This window comes from Papio anubis, chromosome 2, assembly GCF_008728515.1.
Source record: "Papio anubis isolate 15944 chromosome 2, Panubis1.0, whole genome shotgun sequence".
In the NCBI taxonomy this organism is placed as follows: domain Eukaryota; kingdom Metazoa; phylum Chordata; class Mammalia; order Primates; family Cercopithecidae; genus Papio; species Papio anubis.
Window position 1 is genome coordinate 72,285,561 of NC_044977.1, and position 14,444 is coordinate 72,300,004.

General features: G+C 37.8%; 1 protein-coding gene across 1 annotated transcript in view; it reads right to left on the minus strand.

Annotated features, from left to right (window-relative positions):
- TAFA1 (TAFA chemokine like family member 1) overlaps window positions 1-13,384 on the minus strand; it is a 561,966-nt gene extending 548,582 nt beyond the window's left edge. Inside the window, exon 1 of the mRNA XM_003894211.5 lies at window positions 12,503-13,384. The gene's annotated coding sequence lies outside the window, so the exon portion shown is untranslated. The remainder of the gene's footprint in view (window positions 1-12,502) is intronic.
- Between the last annotated feature and the right edge of the window lie 1,060 nt (window positions 13,385-14,444).

Genomic DNA, 14,444 nt, shown 5'->3' on the forward strand with positions numbered 1-14,444 from the left:
CATAAGTCCAATAAAAACCTTCTGAACTTTTTGAACATGTTTAATAAATAAAAATGTGTTATTTTTAGCACCAAATGAAGAAATATGCTCACAGCTCTTTTTAAAAAATTTTTTCTCTCCTTCAAATAACATGCTGGGGTAAGGAGGGAAAACACACAGGAGTTCAATGTCTTGTTTCTCGTACTATGGTTTGAACCCTTTCTTTTTCAGAAATACAGTATAATTTTGCCTAAACTTCAGGGATGCATAGAAAGGGACTCAGTTTTCATTTGTCAATTGCACAGGTGATAATTCTCTGAAATACCCTCAGGTATTGCACAGATCACTTATAAAGCACCTACTATGTGTTAGGTGCCTGGGGAACAACGCAGAAAACGTGATTGATGAGATCCTCACTGTTATAGATCATACTGTCTAGTCTTTTATGGTGTTTTCAAAATCAAGGTAGTTCTCATAATATTCCTTCCTTGGAAACATTTTGAAATTCCCCAGGATACTCTCTTGCCTTTCAGAGGCACAATAAAGAAGGTCCAATGCTGCTGCGCATCTTTGCAAGCGATTCTGTTTTCTCATGTTACACACAGTGAGAGAGTGAGGGACCTTTCAGACTCATCAATCTTGTCAATTGGTCTTTCACATTGCACAAAACACACATAATAACTCTTTGTAATATAACAACTGTTCACTAAATCTTACATCTAAACAGATTTCTAAGTAGTAGTAAATATTAATCTCACAGTTAAAAATTAGTTAAAAATGCCAAAGTTCTAGTTGGTATTGCATGTTTCACATCTGTGCCTCGTTCTTGTTGTTCATGAGTTATGTACAGAAAGTTTACACTGACTGTACAGCATCAAGATAAACAAACAAACAAACAAAAAAACAGCAGTGGTGGCAGGTAATGTTTATAAAACCTTCACCAGATGCTAGCACATTCTATAATATGTCTTGTAAAGTCTAATTTAATTCTTTTTACCAACCCCATAAGATAAGTATTATTATTATTATCTCTGTTTCACAGTTGGGGAATGTGAGAGGAGACAGGAAGGTTAAAGAACGTGCACAAGGTTGTATGGTAGTAAGTGATAGAGCAGATTTCAAGCCCAAGAGAACATTTCTAAACACTGGGATAAAATATTTAATGGAAAAAATAATCCAAAAATATAGCTATTATATTTTCTCATTTCTTTAACATTAAGATAGTCTCAAAAAATGATTATTCATTCTTTTTAGAGGTACATATTACACCAGGTATTTGAAATACAGAAGTATACAAGACAGCCTTTGCCCCATGATTATTGTTGGTTGTGGTTTTACTATGCTAATGAATTAAAATTAAAAGGAAGTTCACCTTTGCTAATAAAGGCTACCATTTTGAAAACCTGTAACCATTATGTTTTTCATTTCTAGAGATTAAAATAAGGGTCAAGATAGTTACTTCCATAATTAAATTTAATCCACCACCTAATGGACTACATTCAAGGTATTCAGATAGCCATTGTTGAAAATTAAGAAAAAAAATACTGGAATAAAGACTTGCCTTAAGTATCATTCTAAATGTATGTAATGAAGCAAGAATATCAACAGAGTTCCATGTTTTTCTTCCAAATACCTTGTAGACTGTTGCATTACAGCCAATGATCATTTGTCCTAATAATGTAAGAATCAACATATATTGATCTTTGAGGCCATTTAGTGTATTCTCCCAACTCAAAGCAAAACTACTCTCACATTTTTCAGAGAAGTTGAGCCTTTCTACCTTCTGACCATGGCAGGATTGCACTTCCTGATCCATTTAGGGTTGGGTATGCCATAAGGTTCAGCCAATAAGGTGTCTTTAGAACTGATGGCATTTCCTCAGGCAATAGAGCATTTAATTGCTGAAGTGACACCCTGAGATCTCTTCTTGCCTTTGAAGCAGGGACAAGCTGTGCTATCAGCCTGAGTCCTTGAGCAGAGGCCTCCTCTTCCCCTACCAATCTTTGATGGATCTACATAGTGAATAAGAAATAGTTTTTTTGTTTAAGCAATTACAACTTCGGAGTTATTTGTTATTGCAGCATCATCTAGTCTATCCTGACTGATGAAAACTTTATCTCGTAATTCACTTATTAATTGAATTTTTATGTTCCATGCACTGTACTAAGCCATGAGGAGAGTATTATACACATCAGTAATCACAACTATGTCTTAAAAATACAAAGCATTCACAAGGTAAACACCAAACAAACAAACAAACAAAAGCAGTAACAAAAAAAACACACACACAACAAAATAAAACCCAACTACTGCTTAAGAAAGAATAAAGATCCTTAGTAGCAACAAGGAATGCACACAGTTTGAAAGAGAAAACTGGTGATATTCCATACTACAATTTGAATCTGGATCCGTAAGGCAGAATTTTAAGTAACTGTAAGAAAAAGAAAATGGGAGACAAGATTTTTCTTAGGCTGGAAAAAAAGATAACCTTCATGTAGGAGTCTCATTTTTCACCTCCAGCAGCCTAGCTCTACAATTACTTTATCAACTATAATTCCTCATTGCTTATCTTGTCTGTCTTCCAGGTAGAAGAAAAAGAAAGAATAAGGTCCTTTCTTTTGTTCTTACACTTCTCATTTCTTTATTCTTTATTCTCCTTTTAGCACAGAGAGAAAGTTGAAATCCCACCAGCTTCATCTCCTTTTCTCTAACCAAAGCAATACATATATATTTTTATGGCAAATAAGTAGTCCCTTTTTTTTTTTGCAAGGATATGAACATATATCAGAAGCACATAAAGGTCATGAAAATGATTGCTTTGGCAATAATAAAAACAATAATATGATGTTTTGGTTTATAAAACTTTCAAATCCATAGCTGATTTAAGATCAGATCCCCCAAAGCTACTCAATTCCAATGGCCATTCAACAACCCAATAGTTTGAGCCAGAAATGAAGACTCTTCTGGACATGTCTCTCCCCATAAACTTCCGCATCCAATCAGTCACTACCGCCTACTAATTCTACTTCCTGTTTATGCCTCAAATCCATCCAGTCTGTCCCTCTCCATTCAACTACTGTCGTCCAGGCTACCATCATCTTTTACCTGAACTATAACAAGTATACTTGTCTTGGAGTATGTAGCTCCCACCTGTGTCTCCCCGACTCTGCATCTGGAGGGAGCATATTTGAGACACATGATGATTATGTCACTCCTGCTACTTAAAAACCTTTCAATGGTTTCCCATTGCACTTAAAATAAAGTCCAAATCTTATGTCCATGGTTGATGAGGCTCTGCATGAACTGGCCCACCTACTTCTCTAGCTTCATCTCTTACAAACGTTCTAACTCTTGGCTTCTAGTAGACTCTTCTCTTGGATCCTTGAATAGGATGGAGAAACTTTCTTTCCAAAGCCTTCTCTAGTGGTCCAGACAAGATCAGGTCATTGTGCTATGTCCCCTTATATCCCTTGGGACAGCACGTCTAGAATCTTAAATACCAGTATACATAGCAATTTCTGGAATTATTTGTTTAATGTCTGCTTTATCTCCTTACAAGAATCACCATGAGGGCAAGGAGGACAAGCATATTGGTCATTGCTGCATCTTCAGAGTCTAACATACTGCCTGGCATATAGTAGACAATAAAATGCTTGAATGAATAAATGAATAATAATGAATGAATCAAAAATAAAATACTAATTCACCATCAGGATGGCATGCATAATGAACTGCCTTTACAGAAATAACTAGATTTGACCAGGCATGGTGGCTCACGCCTATAATCCCAGCACTTTGGGAGGCCGAGGCAGGCGGATGGCCTGAGATCAGGAGTTCAAGACCAGCCTGGCAAACATGGTGAAAGGCCGTCTCTACTAAAAATATGAAAATTAGCCAGGTGTGGTGGTGGGCACCTGTAATCCTAGCTACTCAGGAGGCTGAAACAGGAGAATGGCTTGAACCCTGGAGGCGGAGGTTGCAGTGAGCCAAGATCACCATTGCACTCCAGCCTGGGTGACAAGAAAGAAAAGAAAGAAATAAGTAGATTTTGTGACCCTCCCCATAGCCTTTGCTCGTTTTTTTTTTTTTTTTTTTTGGTAGGTAATATGTTAATGTATGAAGTGGTGACCCATATTCAGGGTGACCACCTTGCCTTGTTGCGATAATACTAAGTAAAGGAAATTGGCCTGTACACTGTTTAAAACAATGGCTACTTGCCACTAAATTTGTGTTGGATTTTATTTTATTTTATTTTATTTTTATTTTTATTTTTTGCTAGAAGAAAAAAAAAATGAAATCATTGTGAATTTTCCACCCTGGTTCTCAGGATTTGATACCAATATGATCTGATGGTAGATCTCACAGCTGATCCCTGGAGAATAAAAAAAGTCATCTACAGATGTTAAAAGTCAAAAGAAAGCACTTAGAATTTCAGTATATTGGACCTAGAAGAGACCCCCAAAATCTCCTTGTCTAGCCTGTTATTTTTAGAAGAAAGATGAAGACATAAGAAAGGGGAAGAGGCTTACTTAAGGGAACATGGTAAATTAACTAGCATAGATGATGTTAGAATACAACTTTCCCAATCTAATGTCGCTGTTTTGTGTGCTTCCCCACCCTCCAACGTAGACACACACATACATACAAACGCACACACACATACACACACTCACAGAGGGATAGAGAGAATAAGAGAGAGAGAGAGAGCACTATTCAGTAGAACTTTCTGCAATGTTGAAGATGTTCTCTATTTCTGCTGGCTAATATGGTAGCCACTATTGATATGTAGCTATTAAGCATTTGAAATGTCACAAGTGCAACCAAGAAACTGAATTTTTAATTCTATTTAATTTTAACTATTTTAAATTTAAGTAGCCACATTTGGTTGATAGCTACTGCATTGGACAGCACAGTTCTAGAATACACCAGCCAGGTCAAGAAAAATAAAACCTGTGATTTTTCAATAATTTTTAGTAAGCTAGAAGAAAGATCTTTAATTACGTGATAGTAACCTTCCAGGAAGAGAATAGCATAGAAAGAAAGAAGTAGGATGTGTTTGGTTACAATTAACAGAAAAACAAACAGGCACACACAAAATTCAAACTGGAGTAAATAATAAAGAAGATGTACAGTTTCCTATGGGTTGATAGCCCACAGGTGGCACTCACTTGCAGGTGGGTTTGATGAGCAATTCGACTAAGTCATCAAAAACTAGCTCATTTCAAACTCTCTCTGCCTTCCAGAATTTCTATTCATTCTAAGGCAGGTGTCTCATCACGGCTGAAACATGGCTGCCAATGGCTGCCTGGGCTATGTGCTTCCTCATCCACATAGGAACAAGAGAAAGGATTGTTTTGGGTTTTCTCACATGAGCAAGGATTATTTATTCCTAGCTTCCTCCAGCAAACTACTAGTCATGCCTCATTAGTTTAACTTGGGTCACTTGCCCCTCCTTGAGCCAGTGACCTTGAACAGGGGGAAAGATCACATTGTTGGGCTTAGAGCTACAGTACGTGCCACATCCCTAACTCTGGAGAGCATCCCCCAAAAGAGATGCATTCAGTGGGGGAGGGTGGCACTTAAAGGAGAATTAGGATAATAATGGGAAAAGGAGAATGAATATTGAAGGCATGATTATAATGTTGACTAAGGCTAGTAAAGCTTTCATATATACTTTTAGGACTAAAGGACTTTGATATGTTTTATAATTTCTTCCTACTTATAAAATAATGTATTCGTATGTTAAAAGGTAGATAACTCAAGATCTAAACTAAAAGTTTTAAAAGTCATCTATAATCAATCACACAAATGTTACCAGCATTCACATTTAAGTATGCATACTTCTAACACTTTTTCAAAAATGCCTATTTGGTGCTGTTTTTTTTTTTTAATTGTAATTTAATATATTGTTTTTTGTTTTTTGTGGGTTTTTTTTTTTTTTTTTTTTTTTTTTTTTTTTGAGATGGAGTTTTGCCCTGTGACCCAGGCTGGAGTGCAATGGCACTGATCTTGGCTCACTGCAACCTCTGCCTCCTGGGTTCAGATGATTCTCCTGCCTCAGCCTCCTGAGTAGCTGGGATTACAGGTGCCCACCACCATGCCCAGCTAATTTTTGTATTTTTAGTAGAGACGGGGTTTCACCATATTGGGCAGGATGGTCTCGATCTCCTGACCTCATGATTTGCCCGTGTTGGCCTCCCAAAGTGCTGGGATTACAGGCATAAGCCACCGTGCCTGGCCTATTTGTTTTTATTATGTTTTATGATTTTTCATTGTATTTTTTATAATTTATTATTTTTTTCTCAAAATATCACATTTTTCATGTCAGTCCTTTAATGGTGCTCTTAATCCACTTAACCAATCTAAAGTACTGTACTTTTGTTTCTTGAAATATTCAACATCCATTTGTTGCTTGTAAATTGTGGTTGATTTTACTTTTGTGGCAGTAAATTTTTTACTACATGAACCAAATATTAAAAACAGGAATGCCTTTCTTTTTCTATGGGATCCTACATAATGTCAGTGGTTAACTACAAAAAAAAAAGTAATCATACATGTATCTTATTTTCCTGGTGTGGGTTTAAGTACTATTAACTTTTCTTGACTTCGTAGGTTTATATTTGATTTGCCATTAAGTAAATTTCTGAAGAATAGAAGTTTTTGTCTTACTATTAATATAGCTTATTATTCTCTTTTATCTGGCTTGAGTTTTTAATTATGTGAACTAGACAATTTCCAGAAATAGTAGAAAAACACAGGAAAATAGAAATATATATATTTTAATCTATACCTCTTTGGGTCTTCCTCCTTTCATTTATTTATTTTTTAATGTGGTCAGAGAGGCAATCTAATAGCAGGAATGAGATAATGAACTCTGGAGTCAAACTGCTTGAGTCTATTTCAGCTCCACCTCTATTTCAATCCACGCTGTTGGATTCTGTGTAACTTCACCTAAGTTGTCTCACTGATACCTGCTTCAAAGGATCATTGTTAGATGCATATCAGTGTATCTCGTACACTATAAATCTCTATAAAGTTTTAAAATTAAATTTATTTGGTGTAATTAAGATTTTGCTCAGAATTGTAAGATGTTTTCTCACTTCTCTATACCTTTGAATGTGCAAAAGTATAGAATTCTACCGAAACATTCTTTCTATTTGAAAAATACTTGCTCTGTCTTTCATTTCTACCTACCATTTCCCTTCTCCTTCCTTTTTCCTAACTCGGCTTGCTTTTCCAGATTAGCTTCTTGATGTCATTCTCTATGGAGTTTCTCTTGGCCTTCCAAGTCTAAGTTAGAGACCCCTCCTCTACACTCCCACAGATTCTGTCAACTGCACTTGCTGTAGCATCTATTGTTCTGTGCCATATTTCTCTGTTATTGTCTCCCCACTAGACTATCTTTTATCTCATCCATATAATTAGGCAAAGCAGCATAGTACCTTTCAGTTCCTCAAACATATTATACCATTCTTTTTTTTTTTTTTTTTTTTTTTTGAGGCCAAGTTTTGCTCTGTTGGCCAGGCTGAAGTTCAGTGACCTCAGCTCACTGCAACCTCTACCTCCCAAGTTCAAGGAATTCTCCTCCCTCAGACTCCTGAATAGCTAGGATTATAGGCACACACCACCACACCTGGCTAATTTTTGTATTTTTAGTAGAGATGGGGTTTCGTCATATTGGCCAGGCTGGTCTCGAACTCCTGGCCTCAAGTGATCTGCCCACCTTGGCTTCCCAAAATGCTGGGATTACAGGCGTGACTCACCACACCCAGCCGTATTATCCCATTCTTGACTCAAAGCTTTTTCACATTCTGTTCTCTCTTTCAGAAACATTTTTCCATTCTGTTATTTTCCCAAATAGCCCTTTCTTTATTCCCCCTGATTTCAGGGATACTTTCTCTGACCGTATCAGTCCTTTCTTGAAAATATGCAATTATTTCCCAATGCACAGAATATAATGTCTGATTTTTAAAAAACTAGGTCCAGCATGAACTGATATCCACCCCTATTTCCAAGCTAATATTATCCCACTTTTCCCTAAACACCTGCACATGCACCATGCTCCAGTCACTCTGGTCTTTTCTCACTAATTCATTTGGGCAGTCATTCGTTTACCAAGGATTCACTCAACAAATGAGGTACGGAGACTAGAACTCAATTCCTGGTGAAGAAGATAATCACTGCCCTGCTTTATACACTCCAAATCCTTTCTAGATTTAAGGCCTTTAACATGCTATAAGCTCCTGTTTTATTTATCACTATTCACTCACCATCTGGCAATGAACCTGGCACATAGTAGGTGCCTAATCAATATTTATAGAACATATGAATACATGAATGTGTGAATGAATGAATACACAGTCACTTCTCATTTATTCGTGTTTTAGGTGTTTTATGAATTTGCAGCAAGATTCTAAGCAAGCGGTTGGCAGTGGGCTGAGCAGGGAGGAGGCTGGGAAGAATTTCAGATGATGTGTCTGTATGTGTATGGGTGTTTGTGTGGGAATCTGAGTCTGAGAGTGCCTAAATGTGCATCTCCAACCTCATCCTAGTGCCAGAGGAAAATGCTTTTTGCATCACTTCTTGTTTTCTCCACCCTTTTGTCCCCTTCTTCTAACACACCCTATTGACAGTACGCCTTCCCTACTCTTGGTTTCCACCCTCACATTCAGGTTTTTGCCATAGTGTAATGGAGAACATGTGGTATCTCTGGGAGTCCCAGCTCAGGGAGAAGAATGTAACAGTTACAAGTTTAGAGTACAGAAAAAGAGAATTATAAAAGGGACTTCAAGGGAAGAGGGGATGAGAACGCACATAGCATGCTCATGTTTGGAGTCCCTAAGCCAGAAATCCTCAATCTTGGCAGTAATTTACAATAATCTGGAGAGTTTTTAAAACTCTAAATGCCCAGGCCCCCACCCAGATCAATCAAATCAGAAACTCTGGAGACGGGACTCAAGCAATAGTGTTTTTCAAAGCTCCCTAGGTGGTTCCAATTTGCAGCCAAGTTTGAAAACCACTGCACTAAAACAAAAATGTACGGCAGAAGGCCTCTGGTCACTATGGCAACCCCCAAAATACCTGCAATTTCTTGTTATTTAGTTGCCAATGAAGAGATATGTTCTCTGTTTTTAACAGATTTAAGTTTAGCCCAAGCTAGGCATCTTTATTGAATACTTACTATGTGCTTGGTACAACAATAGCTACCATATAAAACCTCTATTTTGTTAATTTTTTTTTCTAGTTGTATTTAACTGTGTAGATCATATGAAACTTAAGTGTTCCAAGCCATGTTTGGTAGATTTCATGGTTGCTTCCATTACTTATGATCCTTCTTGATTTTCACTTATGTAACCACAATCTCCCTGCCAAGCTAATCGCTGGTTCCAGAAGTCTTTCCTGTAGTTCACGGTAGCCCCATTCTCTTGACATGATCACAGATGTGAACAAAAGTCAGTTTGGGCCAAAGTTATGCAAGGACAAGCTTTCAGGAATCTTCTAAAAGACATTTCCTCCCTTGTCTAAGACAGCCTCAGAAGTGATTTTCTATTTTCATCCAGAGTTGTATAAAAAAGCATGACATTAACCAGGAGTCATTAACTGATATTTTCAGATCCTGAAGAGCCACCAACCCGTCAGGATGAGGCTGACACCCTGGAAAGAAGAGTAAACAAGTTGGGGAAATGTCCTTTGTTGAATCAAACCAATCCGAAAGTCCACTCAACACTAGGCTTGCCCTGTGATGAATTAAAACAGCTTCAGTTGGGCTTTCTGTTACTTGGAATCAAAAGCATCCTAACTAACTGAGCACTAAGACACAGCCTACAACGATGGAAATATAAAACCAAGATTATCCTATAGATAATTTAATCCAGACTCTCAGTTTAAAAATAAACAAACTAAGATTCAAAGAGCTGAAGTGCCTTGTGTAAGGCAACACAGTCTACCTGGGACTGTATTACCTAGAGCTGGGCCTGGACCTCAAGTGTCCTCATTGCCAGCTCACTGCTCATTCTACTAAACTATAAAGACATATTCATTGTGAACATTCACTTTAATTTTCCATTCGTGTTAAATTACTTGTAATGGCCCTAATTTTTGAAATGTCGTAAATTTCCTTGGAAGGAACTCTCTCTAGAAATATATATTCTCATCCCTCTCTCAACAGACACACCCAAAACTTATAGATACAATTTGATTGTTAAATGTAGACATCATGAAAGAATATGGAAAACTGTTAAAAATACATATCACACAGCTCACCCCCAACCAAGAAAAAAATTAAAAATTCTACCAGGCTAGGCTGCTTCACTAAATGATGTTGCTGAATATATAAAATACTTGAATCTAAATTTGAAAGTGCTCCCCCCTCCCCTTGATTAACCAGATTGTCCCCTCCCCTATATATAGGAACGCTATGTGCCTGAGCCCACTTGCCATCTGTCACCACATTTTCCAAACTTCTCTTCCACCCCCTCCTCTTACACAATCTTATCACACAGAAATATTAGATTTCAGGGATTTGTATAATTTCATCAGATTTTCTGAGCAAAGTAAAAATAGAAGATGTACTGGTATACTAAACTGACTCAGTTTTTGAGTGCCCAACACATATCTACAGTAGCCAGTAACGCCCTTTACACAGACCTTATGTGGCCAGGAATAGCAAGAATAAGGTTTTTATTTTTCCCCCTGTAGTATGGTATTTCATATTAGGAATTTTCAGGCATTCCCCATATTACAGAGAGGAATTTGGATAGTTTCCAGAGAGTCCTGACTCATATAACATTATATTGCTTTGTTTATTAGCTTTTGTAAAGTTTAGTAAGTTTTCCCAGATCACTGGAAAATACTTACAAGCCAACTGGGGAGTATCCATATTGTTGTTTCCCCCTTACAGTTTAGGAGATGAATTCTAACCATCTAAATATATGGTACCTCTAATCACCCAGGCGCTTTGGCCAGAAACTTAAGAGTCTTCTTAGTTTGCTGTATTCCCTACCTCTCAGAACCAATCCATCAGAAATACAAGCTAACGCTTTTGTTTCCAGATCCCACAGGAAGTCTTTGAAGAATATCCAGGGAAATTGGCTGTGAAGTATCAAGCCTACTACCCAATACACATTTGTTAAGGATGGTCCTGTGAACTAGGTTATTTCCTATTTCGTTCTTTCCTATTTCTCTGCATGTGTAGGAGAAAAGAGCTTGTAAGAAGCCCCCTGTTGTGTCTACTAAGCATCTTACTTTCTTCCATCTGCACCCCTGATGGCTCTGAAGGATTAATCAATCACAGACCATTCTCTGATCATCCGGGTGGTCACATGACTCAAGCGGTGGTCACATAACTCAAGCCTGACCAATCAGGAATTCCCATGCTCTGTCAGCAGAGATTGGCTCAAGTGTGGGCACATTACCAAAGGAAGAACACAGGGGAGGAGGGGATTTACTTCCTTTATAACAGGGCTACTGGTGGCTACTTTTATCTTTGAGGAAAAAGGTTACATGGGGAAGCAGAGAATACAATCACACCCACAAGCGAAGGAGGGAAACTAGGGTTGAAGATTTGAAGATGGAGAGAGAGAAGGAGGGAGAGGGATAAGAATAGAGTCTAAATGAAGGTTACAGACTATGGTTTGCCTTCTGTTTTTATAAATTAAGTTTTACTGGAATACAAATATGCCCATTTGTTTATGTATTATGTATACTTGCATTCATGCTACAACAGTAGAATGGTTGGAACGGATATCGTATCCAATGGGTTATTCCTGACTGAGGGCACATGAAGTATGTTGCCCTTCTCAAAGATCTTATAATTTAGTGAAGGGCAAGAAATGTAAATATTAAAGTACATTAAGATAATGGGAATAAGGATGAAATGCAGGATAGAAATAAATCTAACAAAATAACAATGCTAACAACAATGATAATGTTCCTGATGACGACAGATACCACTGATTGATTGCATAGTGGCACTGTGTTGCCTCTTTAAGTATATTGTCACTCATCCTCCAAACAACCTTGCCAAATAGATGTTTCAGTTAGGATACAAAAATGTTTGCTGTAGTAACAAGCAACCCCCATAGCTCATGCTGCATATCCAGGGGGGATCAGTAGGAGGATTTGCTTATTATAAACAGTCAAGATCCCAGGATAATGAAAGCTTTCTCCATATGTTTTCATTTGCCTCACTGGGGGAAGGGACCATTGTAAATCACACACTGTCTCTAAAAGTGTCTGTCCACAAGTGAAACACATCCCTTCCACTCACATTTCATTAGTCAAAACAAATCATTTAACCATTCCTAAACTGAGAAGTACTGGTGGAATGTAATGCTACCATGTGCTTAGAAAGAGAAGAGCTATAAATATTCAGAGAATGCCAGTGCATTAGTCAGGGTTCTCCAGAGAAACAGAACCAATAGGATATAGATATATTGATAGATTATAGATGATAGATAATATAGATATAGGTATAGATATAGACATAGACATATGAGGAGATTTATTAGGGGAATTGGCTCACATAATTATGGAGGCTGTGAAGTCCCACGACAGGCTGTCTGCAAGCTGGAGATCCTGGGATGCCAGTAGCGTGGCTCAATCCAAGTCCAAAAGTCTCAGGATCAGGGAAGCTGATGGTGTCAGTCTCAGTACAAGGCCAAAGGCCTAAGAACCCAGCAGGTTGCTTTTGTAAGTCCTGAAGTCCAAAGGCTGGAGAGCCTGGGGTTCTGATGTCCAAGGACAGGAGGAGAAAAATGTCCTAGCTCTAGGAGAGAGAAAAAGGAAATCTTTTTCTCTCCTTTTTTGTTCTATCTGGGCCCCCAGCCAATTGGATAGTGCCCACCCACATTGAGGGTGGATCTTCCCCACTCAGTCCACTGATTCATGCACCAGTCTCCTCTGGAAACCTCGCAGACACAACCAGAAGTAATACTTTCCAGTTTCCTAAGTATTCCTTAATCCAACCAAGTTGACACCTGAAATTAATGATCACAACCATGAATCTTTACTCAAATCGGTATCATTAGTATTCACTTTTCTAATGAGAAAACATAGTAAGATAAGTTAGGAGACTTCCTCAAGGCTGTCAGCTAATAAGTAGTCATGTTAAAATTGAACCCAAGTCAGTATGAATCTAAACCCCAAGACTTTTTTTTTGTTTTACCATGTCACAGTCTTTTCTCATCAGCTTTGTGTTAGTTGATTGAATAAAATAGTAAATTCACATGATGTAGGACCAAGCAGGACATGTAAAACATTTGGGTTTGATGAGCTTGGAAATAGTAAACCCTTTAATATTTCTAATAAAGACATTTACATTATATAAGCAATACTTAATAAAGACATGGACAGCAGTTTTGACCAGAGAATTGGGTCTGCAGTGGGATAAGGGAGCAGTATAAAAGTTGGAATAAGATAATGCAAAAAAAAAAAAAAGTGAGGGAGAGATTAAAGAGGAAGACAGAAGTGAGTAGTTAGAAGGGAGGTTTCAGACAGAGACCTTTCCTGCTCTTGAGTAGCTTAAGTATAATTCTTTCCTAAAAGGTGCAGGTTCAAATATTTATGAGACAGAGTTACTATTCCTTTTAGAGGCTTGTCAAGTGTAAGAGGAGGAAAAATCTGTTTGTGAAGGGAGTTTACAGTATACTTAAAGTTTATTTTAAAAATAAATAGGACTTGATAGATAGGGCAATAAACAACAGGCCCCATCAGTAACCTGCCAGGAGCACTAACAGGAAGCATCTGTAGGCTGCCAAGAGCCAGAAATAAGAATGAACAATTCTTACCCTCAGAGTCATAGGACAAAGTCACAAGTCACAAACAAAGTGACAGGACAAAGTCAGAGTCACAAACGAGGATATTTGGGATGCAGCATCTCTAAGCCAAGTTACTCTCTATTATGGTCACACTCACAGTTATGTGAAATACACCCACACAGGTAAAATCACATCTGAATCAGATGTTGCTGGTTCCCTTTGCTATGAATTCCAGGTTTTGTTTTAGCTTGAAATTATGTCACAGCACACAAAAATATATGGGGATCTTTAGAGAAATATAATAGCACAAAGATATTAAACATTGTATGCTGTCAGTAATTAGGAAGTATATGTGGTCAAGAAGAGTTTATGTGTTCTCTCCAACCACTTATTCTCTTAATATTTATATGTATTGAATGTACACAGGCATGACTATTTATTTAGGTGCTCCTACAATATGCTGGGCATGATTACAGGAGCTAGGGATGCAGACGTGAAGAGGAGAAACAATCTTTACCTTCATGGAGCCTCATATTTTACTGGAAGAGTAAAACGAGGACACAAATGCACAAGGTGATTAAAGATTGGGGCATGTGATCTGAATGTATGAACAGAATGATGTCGTGGAAAACCTGGGGAACAAGGAGTGGAACTGACTATAGGTAGTGGTCAAGGAACCCTTTGGGGTACTAACCTTTGAGGTGAGAA